Source organism: Tachypleus tridentatus, chromosome 8, assembly GCF_004210375.1.
Source record: "Tachypleus tridentatus isolate NWPU-2018 chromosome 8, ASM421037v1, whole genome shotgun sequence".
In the NCBI taxonomy this organism is placed as follows: domain Eukaryota; kingdom Metazoa; phylum Arthropoda; class Merostomata; order Xiphosura; family Limulidae; genus Tachypleus; species Tachypleus tridentatus.
This window is the reverse complement of record NC_134832.1, coordinates 125,404,312-125,418,031: the sequence shown is the minus strand read 5'-3', so window position 1 is coordinate 125,418,031 and position 13,720 is coordinate 125,404,312. Positions and strand designations below refer to the sequence as shown.

Here is a 13,720-nt window from a genome sequence, read left to right as displayed (position 1 = left end):
GCGAACTCGCGACCCTCAGATTACGAGTAGCACGCCTTAAGTATATCTGTGAAAAGTACATACAAGTAAGCATGACAAACAGACTGGCAAAATATGAGTGGCATGGTCATGGCTGCTCCAAAAACATTTGTGTTAGGCAACTCAAATGTTATCCTTGAAGATATTTGCATATGGTAACAAATTTTTGAGCTATCTATGCAAAAAGATATTTTGTAAGTCTGCAATTGTAGATATGTATTATCCTGGTTGTTTTATTTTATTTAATTAGCGTATATTAAATCTGAAACACTGTGTTTGTTTGTGCATATGCTATATTGATACTATATTGATTGGTGAGGTTTCTCGCACATAAATTATATCGAGAAATCCTTTAATCAGTTCCTATTTGTATATATATATATATATATATTCAAAGTAAGTACATTCAGAATGCATATATTAATCCTGTAGCAACCACCAGTGAATTTATTTTGTTGTAAATTGGAGTTGCTCGATTTTCCGTTAAGTTTACTTACTGAGGGTGTGTAAATAACAGCTGACATCCAAGTAGGAATATGATGGATCGATTTCCACTTGAAATATATTTATATCGAAAAATATTTTATGCATTCCAAATGCTCTCTGAAAAGGTGCATGCTGACAGAAACAAAATCATTGCACTAAGCTTTACTTTTTTATTAAAGAACTGAATTATCAGATCTCCAAAATATAAATAGTCCATGCGTAATATCAACTGGTTCATTGCATATCAGCGATTTCATAGTTCAGTTATTCGTTCTTAGTAGGAATGGTGAAGATGTTTTTCCTGTTTTCCTTTATGGGTCCTAGTAAGTTATTACATCGTACGTACATATTGAAAAAGAAAACGAAAGTTCTTGATTACATACTAATTAATCTCACATTTCTTGAGATCTTTGCAGAAATCACTCATGATTTTTTTTTATATAAACCATTTGTATTACTATATCTCTAATTCTTGAATTTATGTTGTACGTGTGTATATTATATATGCATATACAGATATTTCTTTTCCAAATATACTCTATCCATTCTCGTTACGAGTCGACAGAACCCAGTCGATTGGTTTTAACCGAGCTACTGTGCTATAGAGTTCGCGTTTGAGACAGATACGATAGAAATTAATTTATTCTTAAGTGTTCGCTCACCGTACAAAGCGATCGAGGACCCCTAACAGTAGCACCTGTTTCACAATCTCTATCAGCATACCTGAGCTTTTCTGTGGTGGACGAAGCAGGTGGGAGATAGGAAAGTCTTTAAACAAGCCACTTCTCTTCCCCCCTGGGCCCACGTTGTGGTTGGGTCTAGACTCTGTAGGAATTTTCGATACTTGTAGTGCGTGCGCACATGATCGTAAACATTACAGTACAGAGTTGCGAGAATATTGAATGGAGTGTGTTTATCTATCAGCTGTAACGTTGTTATTTTTGTTCTCGGAGTGCTGCTCAGCATTCGATTAGTGTCATAACTGATAAACTAATCAACACAAGTGTAGGTGATGGCGTTTTTAACCATTTGTGTGCGTTCTTTGTGTAAATATGTTGGTAACACAGTGAAGTAGAACTTGGACCTGAGGCTTTGTGCTAATAGTAAAACATTAATATTAGTACATGTAATACTGACAGCACTATGTCAGTTAGCTTTTCTGCCAGGACAGTCACTTGTGTATAAACTGTCTGGTCTAGCTTTAGACTGCAGTGTGGGTATCATTTAGTTCGTACCATATCACTGTCAAGAAGTTAGTTAATATTGAGATGTTCGTGTAAATCGAACGTTGCCACTGGTGTTTGTAATGACCCAAAAGGGTATAAATATGGATGAACTAACTATCAGGTAGGGTAGTAGACTGTTGTCACAGTTTCACTGCATTTAAACTGTAATAGTTTGTGTGTGTGTTACTGCTAGGTAAATTCGGTGAATTATCCATGTATATTTTTGTGTCTAAACGTGCAAATAGCCAAGGAAGAAACCCGGTTACATTATTATGAACGTCTGTGTAATATTAACACGGGCATTAGTTTTTATGCTTTTTGCTATGCTATATGATATATATTCATAAAGTATTTTCCACAGTTTGTTATACATAATGATTGGCTTGGGTCGTATATACAAGTTGCTTTTTAATGTAAAGTTAGATACAAATATAAATGTATACTTAATTACTTTTGAGTAGAAGCTAGTAATTTTATCACATTGTTTCCAGTTCTTCTCTGATTACAACTTTTAATTAAAAATAATAAAGAATGGTACTCAAAACTGGAGTCGTCGTACAGTAATTTATTGATATATTATTTTCAGTGTTTTAATAATCTAAATTTAGATAAATTAAGGCTTAAGCTGAGGTATTTTATTACATCGGAGCTTCTCTCTTGTAGCCCCTTCCCCAGTGGCATAGCAGCATGTCTGTAGGCTTACAACATTAGAAATCTGGTTTAGATACCAGTGGCTGGCGTAGCACTGATTGGGTAGCTTTGTGTTTAATAACAAGCAAACAAACAAACTGTCACTAGTAATAAGTTTTCTCTCTTTTGTTTTTTCTTGCTTTAACGTAAAATAATTTAATTCAAATATTTTGCTCCAGCTTGTAAAACTCAAAAAGTATTTCAAAACCTCATACTTGTAGACTTCTAAATTACGTCCATATCTTCTTTATCGGGATTTAGGTCATGTTTTGGACCATGTCTAATTTACGGTTACAGACTGGCCGGTTGTTTTGTTTAATTTCGCACCAAACTACTCGAGGATTATCTGCGATAACCATCCTTAATTTAAAAGTGATAGACTACAGGTGAGACATTTAGTCACCACCACCAATGTAGGATTGACAGTCACATCATGACCCTTTCGGTTAAAAAGTCGATCATATTCGGTGACAGTATTTGAACCCGTAGATTGTCTCACTACTAAGTCATAGTAGACTCTAAACTAACAGCCAAATAGAAGAATGTGAAAAGAAACATTTGCAATGATTTTATTATTATTAGGTTCATTTGTTTGCTTGCTTCGCGGCTATCGGAGATTAAATTTTAATATATAATAGTTTGGAGTTTCTTTTTGTTGGCTAACTGTTCAGTGATTAAGTAACTACAAAAGGTGTCTCCCTACCATCGGCTATTCTTAAGTTTGTCTGGCCCTTTGCCTTAACAGTTGAGGGGCATACTTACACTACGGTGCTCAGTGTCATTTTCTGGGAATTATATCGTCAGCAGTGATTTTTTGTTATCGTATGTATATATGGTCGTGGTGTATTGTATTATAGTTATTTAATAAAAACACTGCTACTGCAGCGGTAAGTTTACAGACTTACAACGCTAAAATCAGGGATTGGATTCCCTTTGGTAGGCTCAGTAGATAGCCCGATGCAACTTTGTTAAAGAAACACACACACACACTTTTAAAAAAATGTGGTTTCAGGTCCATTTTGTCCAACAAAAGTGTGGTTTGATAAAATATATGGGGAACCCTTATGTTAATCCGTGTAATATGGCGGGTTTTTTATATTCTATTTCAATTTTGTTCCATATCACAAATTGAGAGTTAGAAGCACAAAAAACAACAACAAAAAACCGATGAAAGTACACAATTTAGAATTACAAACTCCAATAATCAAAGGTAACATTATCCTGCATGTTTCATAGAAACAATTGTTTGTTTGTTTGTTTTGGAATTTTGCACAAAGCTACTCGAGGGCTATTTGTGCTAGCCGTCCCTAATTTAGCAGTGTAAGACTAGAGGGAAGGCAGCTAGTCATCACCACCCACCGCCAACTCTTGGGCTACTCTTTTACCAACGAATAGTGGGATTGACCGTAACATTATAACGCCCCCACGGCTGGGAGGGCGAGCATGTTTGGCGCGACGGGGATGCAAACCCGCGACCCTCAGATTACGAGTCGCACGCCTTAACGCGCTCGGCCATGCCAGGCCTCATAGAAACAAATGTTTCAGTGAAATTTGTTTTGTGTTCGCTCTCTCTCTCTTGTATGGGTATTTGGGTATTGATGTTTATCTGCCCAGGAGGGTCAGGTTTCGCTAACCTCTTCCTCCTTCCTTGAAATTTTGGTTTTACAACTGTCAAGTGTATGTATATATTGTACACGAGAGCCAGAGTAACCCGCACTTACTCAGGCGCCTTTCAGGGCAATGTTCATGTACAATCTGCACATACACTTGGCAAAAATAAATTATTTCTCTTTATAGTTCCATAATTATTTGCACTTTTATTAGTTAGGTATTAACTATAAAGTATTTACATAAAAAAAACAAATCTTTCAATGTTTATTAGTTAACCTCTAAACTAATGTAGAGTCTAGTTTATAGGTGGCCTTTTTTTTTATTTTGAAAATATATATTTACTGGAGAATGGTGTTTAGGTCTATCCTCATCATGTATGCAGTATCTGTCTAGTTCGTTTACTAGTTTATTTTTTCTCCAATTTTTGTCAAAATAATTTATTGTACTATGTAGGAGTCCATCTGATATTGTTTCTATGTGTGCGTATTTATGCAGAAATTTTGATGATGTTGTTCTGGGTACTTTATAAGCTGTTGTGAGTAGTGTATTTTGTATTGTTTGTTAACCATTACATTTATGGTTGCATAGTCAATGACGAGTCTAATGTATGTTTTATATATTTTTATGATGTCTGCCGTTGCTCCACTATTTTTACCAGTTAGACTCCTAGCATAATTTGTTCTTATTAAAAAAATTAGCTATTATTTATGTGGTTTACCCATGTTAACTTAGGGTCAAATGTTAGTCCTAAAAATTTTGCAGATGTAGCAGTCTGGATGAGTGCTCCATTCATATAGATCTGAGATTATGTTTTTTTGTGTTTAGTTAACTTTGCGAATACTACAAGTTGTGTTTATTTTAATTCTATAATTGTGACAATATTCACTTCTATTTAATTTTGGTTGTATGTTTATGGCTGCTATTGCTGGTGGTGGTGCACCTTACCAGACTGCCACATCGTCTGCGAACTTTGATGAGTATCCATTATTTGGATTTTGTAGAGGTATATTATTCACGTACATGATGAACAGGATAGGGCTAACCACCCCTCTTTGAGGGACACCAGCTTTGGAGTAAAATACTCGGAGAAGGTCCCTTCAACGTTGATTCTACATATTCTGTTTTCCAGAAAGTTAGATAGCCAGCGAATAATTCCCCGCGGTAGTCTCATTTCTTGCATTCGGAACCGGAGACCATTGTGCCATACAGCGTCGAATGCCTTCTCAATATCGGGAAAGTAAGCGACAGTGCATTCTAGTTTATTAAAACTATTAACGATTGCTTCAGTTAATCTGACTAAATGGTCTGTAGTATGTTTTGTGTTATTCCTTATGATTGTTTATTTGAATTTGCGCAAATCTACACGAAGGCTATTTAAGCTAGCCGTCCTTAATTTAGTAGTGTAAGACTAGAGAGAAGGCAGCTAGTCATCACCACCCACCGCCAACTCTTGGGCTACTCTTTTACCAACGAATAGTGAGAGTGACCGTTATATTATACTTCCCCATAAATGAAAGGTCGAACTTGTTTTGGTGTGATGGGGATTTGAGCCAGCGACTTTCTTTAACACCAGGCCATGCCGGGCAATTCCTAATGAAATGTTGATGCATTACGTAATTTACGTCGATACATTAAGGAAAAATGTGAACATTTTTAACAAACATATAATGCTGAAATAGGTAGTTTGTATTCTTCATTGTCTTGAGTAGGTAATCGCAAGTGATAAATGGATTCAGTTCTAGAATAAATGACATAGTTACACAATCAATGAATGTTTATTTTATTATTAAAATATTCTTTTTTTCGATATTTTTTTCACATCAACACCTTGAGAAGAAACTTGTAGTGCGATTTAAGAGAAAACTATTTTGTGTCACATTTTAAATGCTATAATTTAGTTGTCTGCTAGAGGGGGCTGATGATGCAGTATGGAGTTAATAATATAAATAATTGAAATACGTAGTGTAGCGCTACAAAGAAGAGTACGTATAAGAAAGAATCGGTGAATAAGTAATAAGTAGTTTAAGAATGCAGTGCTAGAAAAGTTAATTGGTGACGTTTATTGCGTCTGATCAATTACTCTAGCGATGAGGAAATTGTGTATGTTTATTTGTTAACTAGTCGTACTTCTAAGCTGTCTCGGAATTTCTGTTGAAATGTTTATTATCTTAAGCTTATTTACAAATTACACTTACAGTGAACATGTAGCAAACGTTAAGGATGTTGCAGCGTAATTCGCTATTACGTGGACTGCATAATTTCTATGAAAAGAACGCGTTGTAACACTATAGTACTTGTAATTGTTTTAGCACTGATTCAAGAGCAAACTGTCCCGTAGTGGCACAGGGGAATGAATGTCTATGGACTGAAAACGCCAGAAACTGGGTTTTGATATCCGTGATGGACAAAACACAGATAGAGCCCATTGTTCAGTTTTTTTACTTGATTTCAAAATAAAAAATTCAACAGAAAAGCCACATGGAAGAACTTGACTGATTTACACCTATTTAAGGATGACAGAAGTGGACTTACCAAACAGTCTTGGGTTAAATTATTGCACGTAAGTATACTTCCCAATACGCGTACATACAGGTAGCGTTACACAAAACAATTCTTTGTAATACTACCTTGTCTTATATATACTCCAAAATTATATGTGTAGCGTGAAAGGAATTGGAAACAAAAGTAATATATATTTTTTTAATTTTTGAAATTTGGTGATCAAATGCAGCACAGGAAATCAATACAAAAGTAGTTCTAAGAATAGGCTTAATTATTACTGTTGTAATGCTAGAAGTATAACAAATAAAATAGATGACTTTAGGGCAGTGTTAGGAATAGAAGATTTTGATATAATGTGAGTAACTGAAACATGGATAAATGTAGATGATTTTAGTGAAAGAATTTTCTTTGAAGTACCTGGTTATAGGTTATTTAAAAGAGACAGAGTTGTAAAGAGGGGTAAAGTACGAGTTACATCCTGTTGAAAATTGAGAATATTGGAAATAATACCAAGGAGATTAAATCACTCGAGTTAGTGGATATTTAAGGTAAAAAAATACCTCTCAGTAGGAATTTGGTACAGATCACCTGATGAAATTAGTGAGAAAATCTACAGTGATATTAAGGTTTTAGCTGTTAACAAAATCATAATTATGGGTGATTTTAAAGCCAGATATGTTGATTGAGAAGCGACAGAGTCAAACCATGAGGGAAAAAGGTTTCTGGAAATTATTGGAGATGGCTTTCTTCACCAATTGGTCAAGGAACTTACTAAAAATAATGCAATTTATTTTTATTGTTAACTTCTAATATAGAAATTGGGGAACACTAAGGTAGAAGTGATCATTGCTGTATTAAGCTTGATGTTTTGTTTCATATGAGAATTGGGAATAATATTTTTTTATTCCAATTTTGGAAAACAAATTATGAAAGGTGTAAGACATAAATAAAAGCATCACAAATTTAAGCTGTATTATAGAAGATAAAGAAACTTGATCAAACATATCATCCAAAAGGAGGTTAGAAAAACATTTAGCTGAAAACATAAAAATTAACAGGAAGGATTTTTTAAAGTACATTAAGGGTAAACAGAAGGTTAGAATTGGGATAGGACCATTCATGGGTGAAAAATGGAGGCTTATGTCCGATGGTTATGAAATGGCTGGGTTATTAAATTCTACTTCCTCTTCAGTTTTTTACTAATGAAGACTTAAGCAGCATTCCTCATCTTGAGCAATTGGTAGATGAAAACAAAGTTGAACAAGATAGTTGTATAAATTCTGAGCTTTTTAAAATAAAATTGGAATGTTTAAAGAATGATAAGAATAATATTTTCACAAGGGTTTTAAAGGATGTTCAGGATTGGATATGTGAAGCATTTGCTACAATCTTTTGCAAGTCCTTGAATAGTGGACAAGTATCAACAGATTGGGAACAAGCTCATGTCACTCTAAGTTCAAGGGAGGTTACAGAAGTTGTTCCAGTAATTATAGGCCTATTATACTTACATCAGTTGTGGAAAAAGTATAGGAAAGTCTGATAAAAGATATTTTACAAAGTTATTTCATGAAGTTTTTTAGAATTTTATCAAATATTCAAAGTGATTTTGCTAAGAGAAAATATTGCTTTATAAATCTTTTGACATGCTTTGAAGATGTTACTGCATCTGTAGATGAGGGTAAGGGTGTAGGTTTGGTGTATCTGGATTTTAAGAAAGCCTTTGACAAAGTGCCACATAAAAGGCTTGTGAAGAAATATTTTATATGCATGGGGGATAAAATAACTAACTGGATAGAATGAAAGAAAACAGATGGTTGTTATAAATGGAGTTCAGTCAAATTGGATTAATGTTGCAAGTGATGTGCCTCAGGGCTCAGTCTTAGAACCATTGCTCTTTCTAATTTACATTAATGACATACACTGAGGAATGACAATAAAATACTTAAATTTGCTGATGACATTAAGGTCTTGGGTGTTACTGGCTGTGAAGAGCATGCTGCTGCTTTGTAAAAGGACTTAGATCATTTAGTAAGTTGGACAAGTAAATGACAGATGGGTTTTAATTATAATAAATGCATGTGGGTTATCATAAATTGAATTATAAGTATAATTTGGATGGGAATAACCTTAACAGTGTCATGAAAGAAAAAAAAGGCCTTGGTGTAATGGTTTAGTCTTAAAATATCCAAGCAGTGTGCAGTTGCTAGTGTTAGGGCAAATGGAATTTTAAGTTGTATCTTCAGAAATATTGAATACAAGTTTAAAGAAGTTATAATTTCATTGTATAGGTCACAGTTTAGGCCACATTTGTAGTATTGTAGTCAGTATTGGGCTCTTTACCCTGGGCAAAATATTGACTTGTTGAAAAAGGTTCAGAAAAGGGTTATTAGAGTGGTACCAGGGATGAAGGGGTTGCCATATGAGGAGAGATTAAGATCCTTAAAATTGTTTTCTCTTGAAATAAAGAAGAACTGGTTTGATTGAAGTGTTTAACATTGTAAAAGGGATTGATAATGTTGATGAAGCAACGTGTTTTATACTTAACCGTAAGAATTATAGTGGGACACAAATACAGATTTAGGTAAGGAATAAGTTTTCTTCACTTAAGACAATTTTTCTTTTCAAATATGGTGGTTGGCCTATGGAATAAATTGCCTTCGAATAATGTGGAGTCTGTGAATTTGAGTGAGCTTAAAAGAAAGCTTGATAGATATCTGAATGATAAAGGCTGGCTTTAATTTTTTTTTTATTTAATGGTTTTAGTTTGACTCAGAGGATGGGACAGCTGAAATGGACCAACAAGTTCCTTGTCGTCCTTAAACATTGTTTCTGTGTTGTCATTCACTGCCATAGGCAATGTAGTGACATCAAAATTATTATACACACCAGGATACAATTTGTTTCCGTTTATTATCACTGAACTCTTTCAGCTACCAGTTTGTAAATATAAAGAAAATGTTCGAAGTTCTAATTTAATTGACCGTATATTATTCCTGATTCTGCTGCAATTGTTTTTTTCCACATTGTAAAGGTAAGCTAAGTAAGTTAAATCCTTTCAGTTTTGATATGCAACATGGGATCTGCTGATGCACGCCTGTTTACTTGGCATAAGCGGATGAAATGCCTGTCCACAGCTAATAACTACCGTTGCATTGACTGAAACGAATGGGGTAAAGCGTCGTTTTCAAGGATACAACAGTATGACGCCAGTACGTCTCGACTCGCAGTCATTCGGCTACGGCTTGTTTTGAATTTCGCGCAATGCTACACGAGGACTATCTGGGCCAACCGTCTCTAATTTTGCAGTGAAAGAATAGAAGGAAGGCGGCTAGCCATTACCACCCACCGCCAGTTCTTGGGCTACTCTTTTATTAACGAATTGACCGACCGTTATAACGCCCCTGTCGCTGAAAGGGTAAGCGTGTTTGGTATGATTCGAACCCACGGCTCTCAAATTACGAATCCAAAATCACCAAGCCACACTGCAGAGTTATTTATAATTATCAGTCTTCGTGTTTATGAAAGTTGTAAATACTTAAGGATTTTGTTTAATACAGATATTTGGAAGTTACATCGATGTCTAAAATAAAATATCTTGACGTAGAAATATTAACTCACGAAGTGATCAACTGTACTTTTTTATTTCAAAAATAACCTATTTAGTATTGTTTTTTAATCCTTATAGCGTAGGTAAATTAATATGTAGAATCTTAACGATTTGTATTCTATATTCATCATAATTTTATATATTTAATAACGTTTAATACCATATCTCAGTTATTATTATAACTGTTGCCTAGATACCTATTTTAAAGCAGTGTTCCACAGTTTAACAAATGTTTATAGCTCAGTAAATACATTGTTTCCCGATGAAGGCTCTGGTGAGAGAGCCGAAAACTCGTAATTAAAAAGTATTTTAACGTAGATAAAAAGTCCGTGTATAATTATATTTAATATTGTTGAAAGCATTCACTATTTTCTTTGTTCGTGTGGAGATACGTGCGATTTACACATTGGAGTTGGTCCACAACGAAATCAAATAATTTTAAGGAGCAGTAAGGCTACAGAAGGTCACATTTAAGTTGAAAGTACTTTAGACGATTGTTTTTTTAATTCATTGTACACGATATTATTCCTAACCTTTCTGAAATTTCAAATGATGTCAGTTTTTCGTGTGGTTGGAATACTTCTGGATAACTTTGTAAATCAGCCTAGACGATTAGGTTTTTAAATTTTGGTTTAATATTTTCTTATGAGTAAGATTAGAAAGTCTGGCGACACACCTTAGTCCACAGTTGGGTGGGTAATTAGTAATTTTCTGTTCAGTTTTGGAAGAATTCACCAAAATGTATTATAAGCAATCGTACTTTTTTATATTTAAGTTCGTAAGTAACCAAAAAAAATATTGTGGAACCAGAAAAAAAATCCACCTTTTGATTTACATGGCCTATATTAGTGTGTAAAATGGGTAAATATGGCTTTAAAACATGTGTATATCGGCAAGTTATTATAAAATGTTAAAGTAAGTTATCTTTCTCCTGTTATGTATATTGAAATTAACTTGAAGCTGACGTTACCTCTGGTCATTTTTACTTACAGGGGTCATCATCGTTTTCTACCTTTCAGATATTGTTCATAACCATGATACTGGTATCATATGGAACGATTTAGATATATATATCTAATATATTCATTGTATGTAAAACTAAAAATTTTTCTTTACGTGTTTCCGAGAAGGATATTATGTAGGGTGCTCTCTCTTGTCTTCATCATCTTCCCCCAATTTTTTTTTTTTAAATATATAAATATAGTGGTTTGTTTCCCTTTCATTGTACATTTAATACAGATGTATTAAATTACGTTACACAATGCATAGTATCTTTGTTTGTTTTTTAAATTGGAATTTTCTACCTGAACGACGCCTTTTGCGCACGTAGTCTAGACGGCCAGGTCAGATACCCTAAAGCTCAGGTTTGGCTAGCTTAATGTTTAACCACTGCTAAGTATTATAATTTATCCAGAACGCGTCTCCTATTTATTATGTTACGTGTTATAATATATCTTGAACGAGTCGTTGATTTATTATCTTACGTACGTTCCGAATTAAGATTTCAAATAGTTTGAAATTTTAATATAGAAGTTAAGTGAATGTCGAGATTTATTAAATTTATGTTATTTACCAACAAGATTGATACACACAGTTTTCTTTGTTAACACAAATATATTTTGATATACAAACAACAATGCAATTTATAATACGTTATTGCACATAATGATTTTTTCACAAAAATTTTACAAGCTTATAAACAATTTTCATTCTTCCACCTGTGACTGAATATTTTATCGATGGTTCACGAAGAACAGATTACTTCTATGTTAATACTGGCACAGTTCAATTGACGGATAAGCTATCTCTCGATGCTCACATGCGAGTTTTTCACAGGCGAAGATACGTAGAAATATTAACATCCGAAGTTAATTCACTGAAGTTACGCGGTTTGTAACGTTCGAAATCTGTAGACGTTCCTGGTCAAGTATTTGCACTTTTACGATGTATAAGCGTTAATCACCATTATAGCTTCCGAGGATTATAATATAGTATCGTAGAAAACCAACAATATATACTGTCTCTTCGCGTTGCATCGATTACCTTTTATAAACTTGAGAGGTTTCCTAGAAATTTGAGCTAATACAACAATACTGGTATTTTACACAGCATGTGTCGTACATTGTTGATTCTTATGATCGAGAATCTACAAATTTAGAGAGTAGGCGGGACTTTCGCAATGCACGTTTAACAATATAAGTTACGCACATTTCTTAATATACATTACCTAAAACAAACATCGATATTAAAATAAATATACAATTGTATATCTGTTACACTAGTGACCAGAGGGAAGGCAGACAGCTAGCGGCACCTGTCGTCACAAGTACTTTAACTGATTTTTTGAACTAATTAACGGGTTTGACTATCACTTTTATAACGAACTGACATCTGAAGACACTTCTCTTGCACAGTGAAGCTGGGACCCTTCGATCCACACCTTCTAACTACTAGACCACTCATGCCATTTCATTTTAAAAACACGAAGATCTTTCTAAATTGGTTTTATCAGGTAGTTATAAAACCAGCCATAAATCTGTGAATTGTTTTATCTATTTTTAACTCGGTTTCGAATATATTGTAGACCAATTATTTCTAACCTTTTTCTAACTGAGGACCAGATAGTTTCGATCCCCTAATTTCGCAGACAGCTTTATGCAGTATTATATTTTTTAAAGTGGTTTTAAGCCATGTTCTAAAACAGTATTATGGCTAAAATCTCTTCGTGAGTCATCATTTTGGGAACGACAATACTTTTGTACGCGATCCGACTTCGTGGTGCCGTCAATTCTACATTTAACAATACGTTACAATATTCGTCATGTATTTTGGTAAATATACAAATTGAACACTGAATTACTGTTGGGTGTGTTCCTCAGGAAGATTTGACTGTTTGAAGGGATTTTAATTCATTTATGAGGTATTATAAAGTAGGTGTTTTTGTGCGTGGCCTATTTCAAAAAGGAGGTGGAACGGTTTTTAATCACTTGTAAATTCTGCACTGGTTTTCTTAGCTTGTACATGGGGATGATAGCAGGGAAAGTGGGTTAGTAGAAAAAAACGTCAAGCAATGAAATTCACTTTTGTTCACTGTACATGATACTAGAGTCACGTAGTAAATTTGTATGTATTAGTGTGCGTATTAACCTTAATATATTTTCCAGGAATTTTGTGAACGCCCTGCTCAATATTGACAGTGAGAAAAATAAAAACAGATCTTTCTTGCATGAATACTTTTGTGTAAAGATGAATGTTTTGTAGTTCACGATTTTTAACCTGTTTGCTATAGCATTTTGATTATTTTATTATTTTCTTTACTGTCTTAGCAGTTATAGGTTTTATGGTTGATAAAATTATGTAGAAATATGTATACTAAATTACCGAAAGTTATCTATAAATAAATAAGTTTAACCTTTTCTTTATTGTCAAGAAAAAAGGACAAAACTGCTGCTAATAAGCTATTAAATATCAAAATACAAATGTCTTCATCAATCACAAGTTAAATAGGCTTAGCCCGAGTCACACTGTTTAAATAATAAACATTTCATTTATTTCTTGGCATTAATGTAACCAAGGAAGA

The 13,720-nt window shown here is 33.9% G+C and overlaps 1 protein-coding gene across 9 annotated transcripts in view; it reads left to right on the top strand.

Annotated features, from left to right (window-relative positions):
• Nucleotides 1-13,720, top strand: part of LOC143223427 (uncharacterized) — a 146,540-nt gene that overhangs the window by 16,912 nt on the left and 115,908 nt on the right. For 2 of the 9 annotated variants that reach the window (XM_076451386.1, XM_076451384.1), the window contains exon 1: nucleotides 1,258-1,851. The exons of 3 other annotated variants lie outside the window; for them this stretch is intronic. The gene's annotated coding sequence lies outside the window, so the exon portion shown is untranslated. Of the gene's footprint in view, nucleotides 1-1,257; nucleotides 1,852-5,956; nucleotides 6,592-9,786; nucleotides 9,949-13,720 lie in introns of those variants that run through there. 4 more of the 9 variants (XM_076451399.1, XM_076451391.1, XM_076451396.1 and 1 more) reach the window with 4 other exon arrangements.